We start from the raw sequence: 12162 nt of genomic DNA, 5'->3' as shown, positions 1-12162 counted from the left end.
CCCTGTCCTACAGACCAGGTTCCCAGAATATGAAGGCTGTATGACAGAGGAGTGGCCCATGGATCAGACTCCCATACTCCCGGCCTCCTGCCTGGTAGCGCCCGTTGTGTGGGAGCTGGACGCAGACATTGAGCAGACATTGCGTACAGAGCCCGCTCCCTTCCAGTGTCCCGTCGGGCGTCTGTACGTTCCGTCTGCTGTCCGTGACCAGTTGATCTATTGGGCCCACACGTCACCCTACTCTGGTCATCCGGGGATCGGTCGGACGGTGCACTGTTTGACTGGGAAGTACCGGTGGCCCACCTTGGCAAAGGATGTGAGGGTTTATGTTTTCTCCTGCTCGGTGTGTGCCCAGTGTAAGGCTCCTAGACATCTGCCCAGAGGTAAGCTACACCCCTTACCCATTCCACAATGGCCTTTGTCACACCTGTCGGTGGATTTTCTGACCGATCTGACCGAACACCATGATCCTGGTCATTGTGGATCATTTCTCTAAGTCCTGTCATCTCCTCCCTCTGCCTGGTCTCCCTACAAACTGCGGAAGCCTTGTTTACACACGTCTTCCGGCACTACGGGGTGCCTGAGGATAGTGTCTGATCGGGGTCCCCAATTCACTTTGAGAGTCTGGAGGGCATTCATGGAACCAGGATGTGGGCATGTTTCTGCGGTCTTATTGCCAGGACCGGCCGGGGGAGTGGGCGGCATTCGTGCCCTGGGCCGAGATGGCGCAGAACTCGCTCCGCCACTCCTCCACTAACCTCTCCCCCTTTCAGTGCGTATTGGGGTACCAGCCGGTTCTGGCGCCGTGGCATCAGAGTCAAACCGAGGCTCCTGTGGTGGATGACTGTTTCAGGCGCGCAGAGGAGACATGGGAAGCCGCCCATGTTCACCTCCAGAGAGCCGCGCTGTGCCAGAAAACCAGCGCGGACCGTCACCGCAGTGAGGCCCCGGTGTTCGCACGGAAGCTGGGTCCGCGGTTTGTGGGGCCATTCAAAGTCCTGAGGAGACTGAACGAGGTGTGTTACAGGTTACAGCTCCCCCCCCGATTACCGTATTAACCCCTCGTTCCATGTGTCTCTCCTCAGGCCGGTGGTGGTTGGTCCGCTCCAGGAATCTGAGGTACGGGAGGTTCCTCCGCCTCCTCTGGACATCGAGGGGTTCCCGGCGTACTCCATTCGTTCCATCCTGGATTCGAGGCGTCGGGCGAGGGGCCTTCAGTACCTCATGGAGTGGGAGGGGTACGGTCCGGAGGAGAGGTGATGGGTTCCGGTGGCAGATGTGTTGGACCCTGAACTGCTGCGGGAGTTCCACCGTCGCCGGCCGGATCGCCCTGCGCCTCGCCCTCCGGGTCATCCCCGAGGCCGGTGTCGGCACGCCGCTGGAGCCGCGTGTCAAGGGGTGGTACTGGTACTGTCACGAAGTCGGCTCCTCTCCTTGTTCAGGCGGCGTTTGGCGGTCAACGTCACCGGCTTTCTAGCCATCGCGGCTCCATTTTTTCATTGTTCCATTTGTTTTGTCTTGTTCCCTGCAAACCTGGTTTACATTCCCTAATCACACTGCATGTATTTATTTCTCTGTTCCCCCCATGTCTTTGTGTGAAATTGTTTTTGTCGTGTTTCGTGTTACGCGCCAGGCTGGGTTTCCCCCTGTATTTCACGAAGGATGTTTAATTGTTAAACATCTGCTTATTTTTGTGACCGTTTCGTGCCTTGCACTTTTTACCTGGAGGTTTTGACACAGTGGCGTCTCTGTTTTATTGCCTCTGCCTAAATAAAGTGTGCGCCTGTTCACAACTTCTTAAGTCTCTCTCTCGCTCCAACTCCTGGCTGGTCGTGCTGCTGATCAAGTTTCTGCTGTTCTGCCTGTGGCTATGGAACACTGACCTGAGGTGCTGACCTGTTATTGATTATTGGCTGCTGGTCATCTATGAACGCTTGAACATCTTAAAGAATAACCTAGCCTTAATGGCCATGTACTCTTATAATCTCCACTGTGCACAGCAAGAAGCGGACTGGCCACCCCTCAGAGCCTGGTTCCTCTCTAGGTTTCTTTCAAGGGAGTTTTTCCTAGTCACCGTGCTTCTGCATTGCTTGCTCATTGGGGTTTTAGGCTGGGTTTCTGTATAAGCACTTTGTGACATCTGTTGATGTAAAAAGGGCTTTATAAATACATTTGATTTATTATATTGATAGCAGGATTGGCCAAGTTAATGAATTGTTTAAAAAAAAGACATGTGCAACCTATATTGATTAGTCTTACTGCTGCTAAAAAATGACTCAAGTTACCTAACTGTAGATAACTGAGCAACCAGCTACATAGATAGCTGCACTCAATTATTGCACTGGAACTAAGGGTGGATTTACATTAGTAAAATATGTCTAGTGAGATCTCACTCTCTTTAACATCAGATTTGCAACTTTTCTGTTTACACTAGCCTAGCCAGGTAGCCTCGTGGTTAAAAGCATTGGGCCAGTAACCGAAAGGTCGCTGATTTGAATCCATGTTAATGTTAATTAACCCTAATTTTAAGTCGCTCTGGATAAGAGCATCTGCTAAGTGACTAAAATGCAATGGTGTGGCCAAAACCACATTCCTGCTTCATGTGAGTGCAGCTATTAGCACACTGTAAAAACACCATAGTATATTGACAAACAAAATAAGGACAGCAATTCAAACTGTACAGGAGCTTCTCATCTAAACCATATTGCACATAGTGTTGCACACTTGATTAATGCAATGATTCACACATGTGGATATTTTAATTTTCAATTTGGCTAATAGTCTATTGGTATTAAAGGGGCAGTGCAGTCAAACATGTGATTTTCATTTTTATTAAAAAAAAATTACACTGAGGTCAAAAAAACACTGACATTTGGAAAATGATGATACACTAAAGGGCATTAAGAGCTTTTTGAGAGAAAAAAAACACCTGGATTTTCAGCCTGTTCAGGTGGGATGGAGTTTTTGGCCCACAGCATGACATCACAATCTGATTATTTTGACCAATGCCCAGTCATTTTTTATTTGCATATGTATCCTCCTATTTTTAAGGGGTAAACGGGGTAGTCACTAGAGTCTAGACGATCCTATCCGCCAATCAGGGCTGTGAATGTTATTATGGCGAAAGAAGGCTCAGGGAAATAGGTGTGCCTAAACTTTTGACTGATACTGTATTTGGAATTACTTTCAATAAATAATAACTATGTGGTGTAGATGAGATTTGAAGAGATTTGAACTGGATCCGTCTATTTGCACTACACAAGTATCTCTTTCTGTCGTCAAAGAAGTGTTGTGTAAAGAGGCCCTAAACTGTGATTTCCTACAGAATCAAACCATGTAAATTGGGACCTGCAATTTTGGGGGTGGATTTTGGGACCTGTCCTCTATTTCTATAAATAATCAGTGGTGGAAAAAGTAACTAATTGTCATTGAGTAAAAGTAAAGATACCTTAATAGAAAATGACAAGTAAAAGTGAAAGTTTGGAAGTATTTGGTTCTAAATATACTTAAGTATCAAAAGTAAATCTACTTGCTAAAATATACTTAAGTATCAAAAGTAAAAGTATAAATAATTTCAAATTCCAAAAAAACATGCCACCATTTCCTTGTTTTTTTTATTTACAGACAACCAGGGGCACACTCCAACACTTAGATATAATTTACAAACGAAGCATGTGTGTTTAGTGAGTCCACCAGATCAGAGGCAGTAGAGATGACCAGGGAAGTTCTCTTGATAAGTGCGTGAATTTAACCATTTTCTGTCCTGCTAAGCATTCAAAACGTAATGAGCACTTTTGGGTGTCAGGGAAAATGTATGGAGTAAAAAGTACATACATTTTCTTTAGGAATGTAGTAAAGTAAAGTACAGATACCCCAAAAAATGACTTAATTAGTACTTAAGTATTTTTACTTAGTACTTTACACCACTGTAAATAATATTGGTCTATCTGAAAAAAACCTGCAACAGTCGGCAGATGACACTGTTATGTACGCTACTGCCCTTACTGCTGACCAGGCTGTTACAGCTGCAATCTGATTTTGTTGCCTTGCAGAAAGCCCTTGTTGATGTAATATTGGTACATATTGCGGGAAAAACAAAAATGTACAGTATGTTTTCTAATTCTCGAATAAATATTTCAGATGGTTTACACATTTATGCATTGGATGGTTCTTTCATCAAGCAGGTTCCTGATGTTGAGATGGGATGTGTCTGCTGTATGTTGTAGTTTATTATCTGCTTTTTATTGAATTATCATGTTCATGAGTTGTTTGTTCTCAGAGCAATATTGAGAATGATACCCTGGTCTTAATTGGGCTCACCTGAATAAATACAAGTTAAATAAATGTAAAGAAAGCCAGTTTAATACACTTTCCAGACTAAGTCAGGTATGGTGAGTGATCTGTATTCAGAGTCACAGTGACAATTACATTCCAGTCACAGCCAAGTCTCCTATCCAGACCATAAGACTCTTCATACACATGGCCAAACAGAGGGAGACACACATAGAGAGAGGAGAAGAAATCAACAGGTCCTGGGGCTTAATTTATCAAAGGTGTGTGTGCACAAAAAAAATACTCCTTGCATGCGGCAGGCAGTTTTCCTGCAGAGATTGGTATTTATCCAAGTGTGCCCCTCTCCACAAAGATCTCAAACCATGCATGTGCACAACTTCTAGAAGGTTGATCAACTTATTGCAAGTAAATAGGCCTATTGTTCATTTTGGGGGTGTTCATTTTGGGGTGTTTGATGCACAGGAATTATAATAACGGTAGGCTAATAAAAACATTAAAACATACGTCTAATGATAAAACAGATGCATTTGCCGTTGGTCATCTAATATGTTTATTTAACTTTTATTATATAGGCCTAAATCATACTCATATTGCAGGAGAGTTCTCTCCTTTTCTGACATACTGTAACTCATTTAAATTATTCCCGCTACACAACAAATAGTAGGATATTTATGTCTCTGTAATCTTCTCACTCATCATTATTCACGATTCATTCAGGATTATCTGCAATCATGGTAGCATCCACATTAATGTAGAAGTGTTTAGAAACATTCTATGCTTATTTACAACAAAAGTTACTCAAAAGTTACATACAGTGACTTGCGAAAGTATTCACCCCTCTTGGCAATTTTCCTATTTTGTTGCCTTACAACCTGGAATTAAAATGTTTTTTTGGGGGGGGGGGTTGTATCATTTGATTTACACAACATGCCTACCACTTTGAAGATACACTTTGTACATCTTCAAAGTCAGTAATTTGTAGAGCCAACTTTTGCAGCAATTATAGTTGCAAGTCTCTTGAGGTATGTCTCTATAAGCTTGGTACATCTAGCCACTGGGATTTTTGCCCATTCTTCAAGGCAAAACTGGTCTAGCTCCTTCAAGTTGGATGGGTTCCGCTGGTGTACAGCAATCTTTAAGTCATACCACAGATTCTCAATTGGATTGAGGTCTGGGCTTTGACTAGGCCATTCCAAGACATTTAAATGTTTCCCCTTAAACCACTCGAGTGTTGCTTAGCAGTATGCTTAGGGTCATTGTCCTGCTGGAAGGTGAACCTCCGTCCCAGTTTCAAATCTCTGGAAGACTGAAACAGGTTTCCCTCAATAATTTCCCTGTATTTAGCACCATCCATCATTCCTTCAATTCTGACCAGTTTCCCAGTCACTGCAGATGAAAAACATCCCCAAAGCATGATGCTGCCACCACCATGCTTCATTGTGGGGATGGTGTTCTCGGGGTGATGGGAGGTGTTGAGTTTGCACTAGACATAGCGTTTTCCTTGATGGCCAAAAAGCTCAATTTTAGTCTCATCTGACCAGAGTACATGCTTCCATATGTTTGGGGAGTCTCCTACATCCCTTTTGGCGAACACCAAATGTGTTCGCTTATTTTTTTCTTTAAGCAATGGCTTTTTCTGGCCACTCTTCCATAAAGCCCAGCTCTGTGGAGTGTACGGCTTAAAGTGGTCGTATGGACTGATACTCCAATCTCCGCTGTGGAGATTTGCAGCTCCTTCAGGGTTATCTTTGGTCTCTTTGTTGATCTCTGATTAATGCCCTCATTGCCTGGTCCGTGAGTTTTGGTGGGTGGCCCTCTCTTGGCAGGTTTGTTGTGGTGACATTATTTCCATTTATTAATAATGGGTTTAATGATGCTCCGTGGGATGTTCAAAGTTTCGGATATTTTTTTATAACCCAACCCTGATCTGTACTTCTCCACAACTTTGTCCCTGACCTGTTTGGAGAGTTCCTTGGTCTTCATGGTGCTGTGTGCTTGGTGGTGCCACTTGCTTAGTGGTGTTGCAGACTCTGGGGCCTTTCAGAACAGGTGTATATATACTGAGATCATGTGACACTTCGATTGCACACAGGTGGACTTTATTTAACTAATTATGTGACTTCTGGAGGTAATTGGTTGCACCAGATCTTATTTAGGGGCTTCATAACAAAGGGGGTGAATGCATATTTTTTCATTTCACTTCACCAATTTGGACTATTTTGTGTATGTCAATTACATGAAATCCAAATAAAAATCTATTTAAATTACAGGTTGTAATACAACAAAATAGGAAAAACGCCAAGGGGGATGAATACTTTTGCAAGGCACTGTAATACATTATTTACCATTCATTTCTATTGGGTATAAAATAATATGAAACAACCAAAACAAACAGCAAAATGCATCCAACAAATTTCTAGAGTCACAAGCTTGATGTAGTCATTACGTGCTATGAATATGGGACCAAATTCTTAACTTTAATACACATGTTAATTTGTCCCCAATACTTTTGGTCTCCTAAAATGGGGGGACTATGTACAAAAAAGTACTGTAATTTCTAAACATATGGATGAAAATACCATAAAATTAAAGCTCACAGTCCGCACTTCATCCTCATAGTCATTGTATCAAATCCAAAGTGCTGGAGTACAGAGCCAAAACAACAAATATGTCACTGTCCCAGTACTTTTTGCAGCTCACTACATATTCCAGACTCGGACATTGCTTGTTCTGATATTTATTAATTTAAATTTTGGGGGATTTGTATGTATTGTTAGGTGTTACTGCACTGTTGGCGGTAGAAACATAAGCATTTCGCCGCACCTGCAATAACAAATATGTGTACGCGACCAATACAATTTGATTTGATTCGATTTTTATGGGTAGGCTACAGTATTGCTGTGCAATAGGATTAGGAGCATGACATCAGCCTAGCTCATTTAATTTCAGAGCCTATACAAAGGCAGGTAATAGAAACACAATCATGCATTGATAAAAATAGAATGACAATTGTGGGCTGTAGCATTTACTTTTAAATTGTTCGAAAGGACAATAAATCTTGCAGAATGTGCGGCCCGTATTTGCACTCGCTAGGCGGCAATCATTTGTACTTTGGGAAAGACACTGCAGCATTCTGCCCAGACCTCTACATAAATGCGATCAAATTTGCCATTAAGCTTTCTTTTAGGAACTATCATGGCCCAGTTCCAAAATCTCCAATCATACAGCAAATAAGGGCGTCTTTGTTACCATAAAATCTAATCATTTGTGGTGCACGCAAATCCTAGAATCTCCATGTACACCAGAATTAAGTAAGTAATGTACGCACGGTTGTTAAATGAGGCCCCTGGACTGGAGAGATATTAAAGAGAGAAGGAAAATGAAATACCTATTTCTCCTATAAATACTGAACAAAAATATAAATAGAACACGTGACAATTTCAACGATTTTACTGAGTTACAGATCATAAAAAGAAATCAGACAATTGAAATAAATCCATTAGGCCCTAATCTATGGATTTCACATGAATTGGCAGGGGCGCAGCCATGGAGGGCCAGGGCCAGACAGTCAGAATGAGTTTTTCCGCAAAAAAGGGCTTTATTTCAGACAGAAATACTCTCCAGTTTCATCAGCTGTCTGGGTGGCTGGTCTCAGACGATCCAGCAGGTGAAGACCGGATGTGGAGGTCCTGGGCTGGCGTGGTTACACGTGGTCTGCGGTTGTGAAGCTGGTTGGACTGACTGCCAAATTCTCTAAAATGACATTGGAGGCGGCTTATGGTAGAGAAATTAACATTTCATTTTCTGGCAACAGATCTGGCGGACATTCCTGCAATCAGCATGCCAATTGCACCCTCCCTCAACTTGAGACATCTGCGGCATTGTGTTGTGTGACAACTGCACATTTTAGAGTGGCCTTTTATTGTCCCCAGCACAAGGTGCACCATTGTACTGATCACTGTTTAATCAGCTTCTTGATACTGTATGCCACACCTGTCAGATGGATGGATTATCTTGGCAAAGGAGCAATGCTCACTAACAGGGACAAATTGCTAAAAAAAAAAAAAAAAAAGTGCATATGGAACATCTCTGGGATCTTTTATTTCAGCTCATGAAAACATGGGACCAACACTTTACAAGTTGCATTTATATTTGAGTTTAATATAGAACAATCATTTGGAGCTCTGGGTATAGACCTGTAGTTGAAGTCGGAAGTTTACAACCACTCCAAAATGTTTTTCAACCACTCCAAAAATGTCTTGTTAATTAATAGGGATAGGTATCCCGCTGACGGGACGCCTATCCCTATTAATTAACAACATCCAGTGAAATTGGGGGGCGCGCAATTCAAATAGATAATCGTAATATTAAACATTATGAACATACAAGTATCTTATATCGGTTAAAAGCTTAAATTCTTGTTAATCTAACTGCATTGTCCAATTTACAATAGGCTTTACAGCGAAAGCATACCATCCGATTGTTTGAGGAAGGCGCCCCACAACAACATTTTTCAACCAGCACAGGCTTCATAAAATCACAAATAGCGATTAAATAAATCACTTACTTTTGAAAATCTTCCTCTGTTTGCAATCCCAAGCGTCTCAGCTACAACATGAATGGTCATTTTGTTAGAAAAAAATCCTTCTTTATATCCCAAAAAGTCTGTTTAGTTGGTGCCATCGATTTCGGTAATCCACTCGTTCAACACGCAGACAAAGGAATCCAAAAAGCTACCGCTAAACTTTGATCAAACAAGTCAAACTATGTTTCTATTTAATCCTCAGGTACCCGAAAATGTAAATAAACTATAATATTTCATACGGAAAGAAGTTCGTTCGATAGAAAACAAAAATTAGCAGACTGATTTTCCACTGACTCTTTGTACCAAAACTCAAAATTCTTCTTCGTTTTGAAGAAACAAGCCTGAAACCTTGAACAAAGACTGTTGACATTTATTGGAAGCCATAGGAATTGCAATCTGGGAGCTAGAATTGCATAGCTTTCCATTATAAGAGCCTGGGACGTAAAAAAAAGTTGGTTTTTCTTTTGATTTTCGTCTACCATATCAATTGTTTTATAGTCTCATACATTATTTTAATATTTCTACAAACTTCAAAGTGTTTTCTATCCAATGTTACCAATTATATGCATATCCTGGCTTCTGGGCCTGAGTAACAGACAGTTTACTTTGGGCACATCAGTCAGTCGGAAATGTAGAAAAATAACATACTACAGTTTTGGCAAGTCAGTTAGGACAACACAATACATTTTTCCAACAATTGTTTACAGACAGATTATTTCACTTATAACTCACTGTATCACAATTCCAGTGGGTCAGAAGTTTACATACACTGTGCCTTTAAACAGCTTGCAAAATTCCAGAAAATGATGTCATGGCTTTAGAAGCTTCTGATAGGCTAATTGACATAATTTGAGTCAATTGGAGGTGTACCTGTGGATGTATTTCAAGGCCTACCTTCAAATTCAGTGCCTCTTTGATTGACATCACGGGAATATCAAAAGAAATCAGCCAAGACCTCATCCTTAGGAGGAATTTCCAAACGCCTGAAGGTACCACGTTCAAACGTTTTGGGTTCAAACGCCAGACTATGGTTTGCAACTGCACATGGGGACAAGGATCATACTTTTTGGAGAAATGTCCTCTGGTCTGATGAAATAAAAATAGAACTGTTTGGCAACAATGACCATCGTTATGTTTGGAGGAAAAAGGGGAACGCTTGCAAGCCGAAGAACACCATCCCAACCGTGAAGCACGGGGGTGGCAGCATCATGTTGTGGGGGTGCTTTGCTGCAGGAGGGACTGGTGCACTTCACAAAATAGATGGCATCATGAGGAAAGATAATTCTGTGGATATATTGAAGCAACATCTCAAGACATCAGTCAGGAAGTTAAAGCTTGGTCGCAAATGGGTCTTCCAAATGGACAATGACCCCAAGCATACTTCCAAAGTTGTGGCAAAATGGCTTAAGGACAACAAAGTCAAGGTATTGGAGTGGCCATCAGAAAGCCCTGACTTCAAGCCTTTAAAAGATTTGTGGGCAGAACTGAAAAAGCGTGTGTGAGCAAGGAGGACTACAAACCTGACTCAGTTACACCAGCTCTGTCAGGAGGAATGGGCCAAAATTCACCAAAGTTATTGTGGGATGCTTGTGGAAGGCTACCCAAAACGTTTGACCCAAGTTAAACAATTTAAAGGCAATGCTACCAAATACTAATTGAGTGTTTGTAAACTTCTGACCCACTGGAAATGTGATGAAAGAAATAAAAGCTGAAATAAATAATTCTCTCTACTATTATTCTGACATTTCACATTCTTAAAATAAAGTGGTGATCCTAACTGACCTAAGTCAGGGAATTTTTACTAGGATTAAATGTCAGGAATTGTGAAAAACCAAGTTTATATGTATTTGGCTAAGGTGCATGTAAACTTCTGACTTCAACTGTATCTATAAAACTCCTGAGAAGAGAGGCACGGCAGGTCAGAGTACTAATGTCAGTTGAAAATACAAAATACAGGAGGCCTTAACGTGCTATAGCAGATAAAACAGGCAGAGCGCAGAATGCATGCTGCCTCCGGGCAGATGAAACACTCACATCAAAACACAACCATCCATCCCTCTCCAAATCGATTCAGTACTGAGGCGCGTAACAAACAGAAAGGGCTGAAGCCATGCATACTCCTCCTGCTGCTGCCTCCACGCTGGGGCAATAATCTGAGCCCATGGCGTCACCAGACTGGCCAGTCCCATTTCAAATGCCACATTCATAACCCGGAGTTATTCTCACTGCTGCTGCTGCTCGCATCAACAGCAGGGAATAGTGCTGCAAGTGCTCTGTTTGTTCCTGGCTGACAGACAATGATGACTGGCAATGTTGTGTTCATCAGTTCACCAACAAACACACTACAGGTTCAACAAACAGCTTGATTTCATTTAGCTCTCAATATTGTCGGCAGTGTGATACACATGTCCATTTTCTTACCTGTTTTATGTCTGTGTATTCTCCTCTTACGGTTTTCCTGAAAAAGAGGAAAGGACCTTTAAAATTACAAAGAAAACGTAAACATCCTAATTAACACCCTAACAATTTCAGGATTTGATGTATTCTACCATCAGTGTTGGAATAACATTTTAACTAAAATATATTTTTTTTTTCTTGAAACTTGTCATAGTCACTGGCACACTAAACTGCATAGTGCTGTGAATGCCATCTTTCTGCATAAGTAAACTGAATTAAACTTTCAGCTGCATGAGTATGCATCATGAATATCAATTATTCCTAAAGTGGAGCTGTGAAAATGTGCAGGCAGTTCCATTGTGTGGGCTGATGGAAATGCACATGGGCGGTTAACATCACAGGTTAATGCCAGAACAAAGCCACCAGGAAAATTCTTACTTTGGGGGCTGGGTGAATTGATATGTATGGCAACATACACTGAGTGTAGAAAACATAAGGAACACCTGCTCTTTCCATGACATAGACTGACCAGGTGAATCCAGGTGAAAGCAATGATCACTTATTTATGTCACTTGTTAAATCCACTTCAATCAAGGGGAAGGGGAGGAGACAGATTAAAGAAGGATTTTTAAGCCTTGAGACAATTGAGACATGGATTGTGTATGTGTGCCATTCAGAGGGTGAATGGCCAAGACAAAAGATTTAAGTGCCTTTGAACAGTGTATGGTACTAGGTGCCAGGTGCACCAGTTTAAATGTGTCAAGAAATTCAACAATGCTGGGTTTTTCACACAACAGTTTCCTGTGTGTATCAAGAATGGTCCACCACCCCAAGGACATTCAGGCAACGTGACACAACTGTGGGAAGCATTGGAGTCAACATGGGCC

General features: G+C 41.8%; 1 protein-coding gene across 1 annotated transcript in view; it reads right to left on the bottom strand.

Moving 5' to 3' along the window:
• The window catches only part of LOC106583006 (rap1 GTPase-activating protein 1), a 158460-nt gene that overhangs the window by 112624 nt on the left and 33674 nt on the right, over window positions 1-12162 (bottom strand). The window contains exon 2 of the mRNA XM_045705841.2: window positions 11300-11336. The gene's annotated coding sequence lies outside the window, so the exon portion shown is untranslated. The remainder of the gene's footprint in view (window positions 1-11299; window positions 11337-12162) is intronic.

This window comes from Salmo salar, chromosome 22 (genome assembly GCF_965601325.2).
Source record: "Salmo salar chromosome 22, fSalSal1, whole genome shotgun sequence".
Classification (NCBI taxonomy): domain Eukaryota; kingdom Metazoa; phylum Chordata; class Actinopteri; order Salmoniformes; family Salmonidae; genus Salmo; species Salmo salar.
Note: the sequence above shows the minus strand (reverse complement) of the source record. Positions and strands in the feature narration are given on the sequence as shown.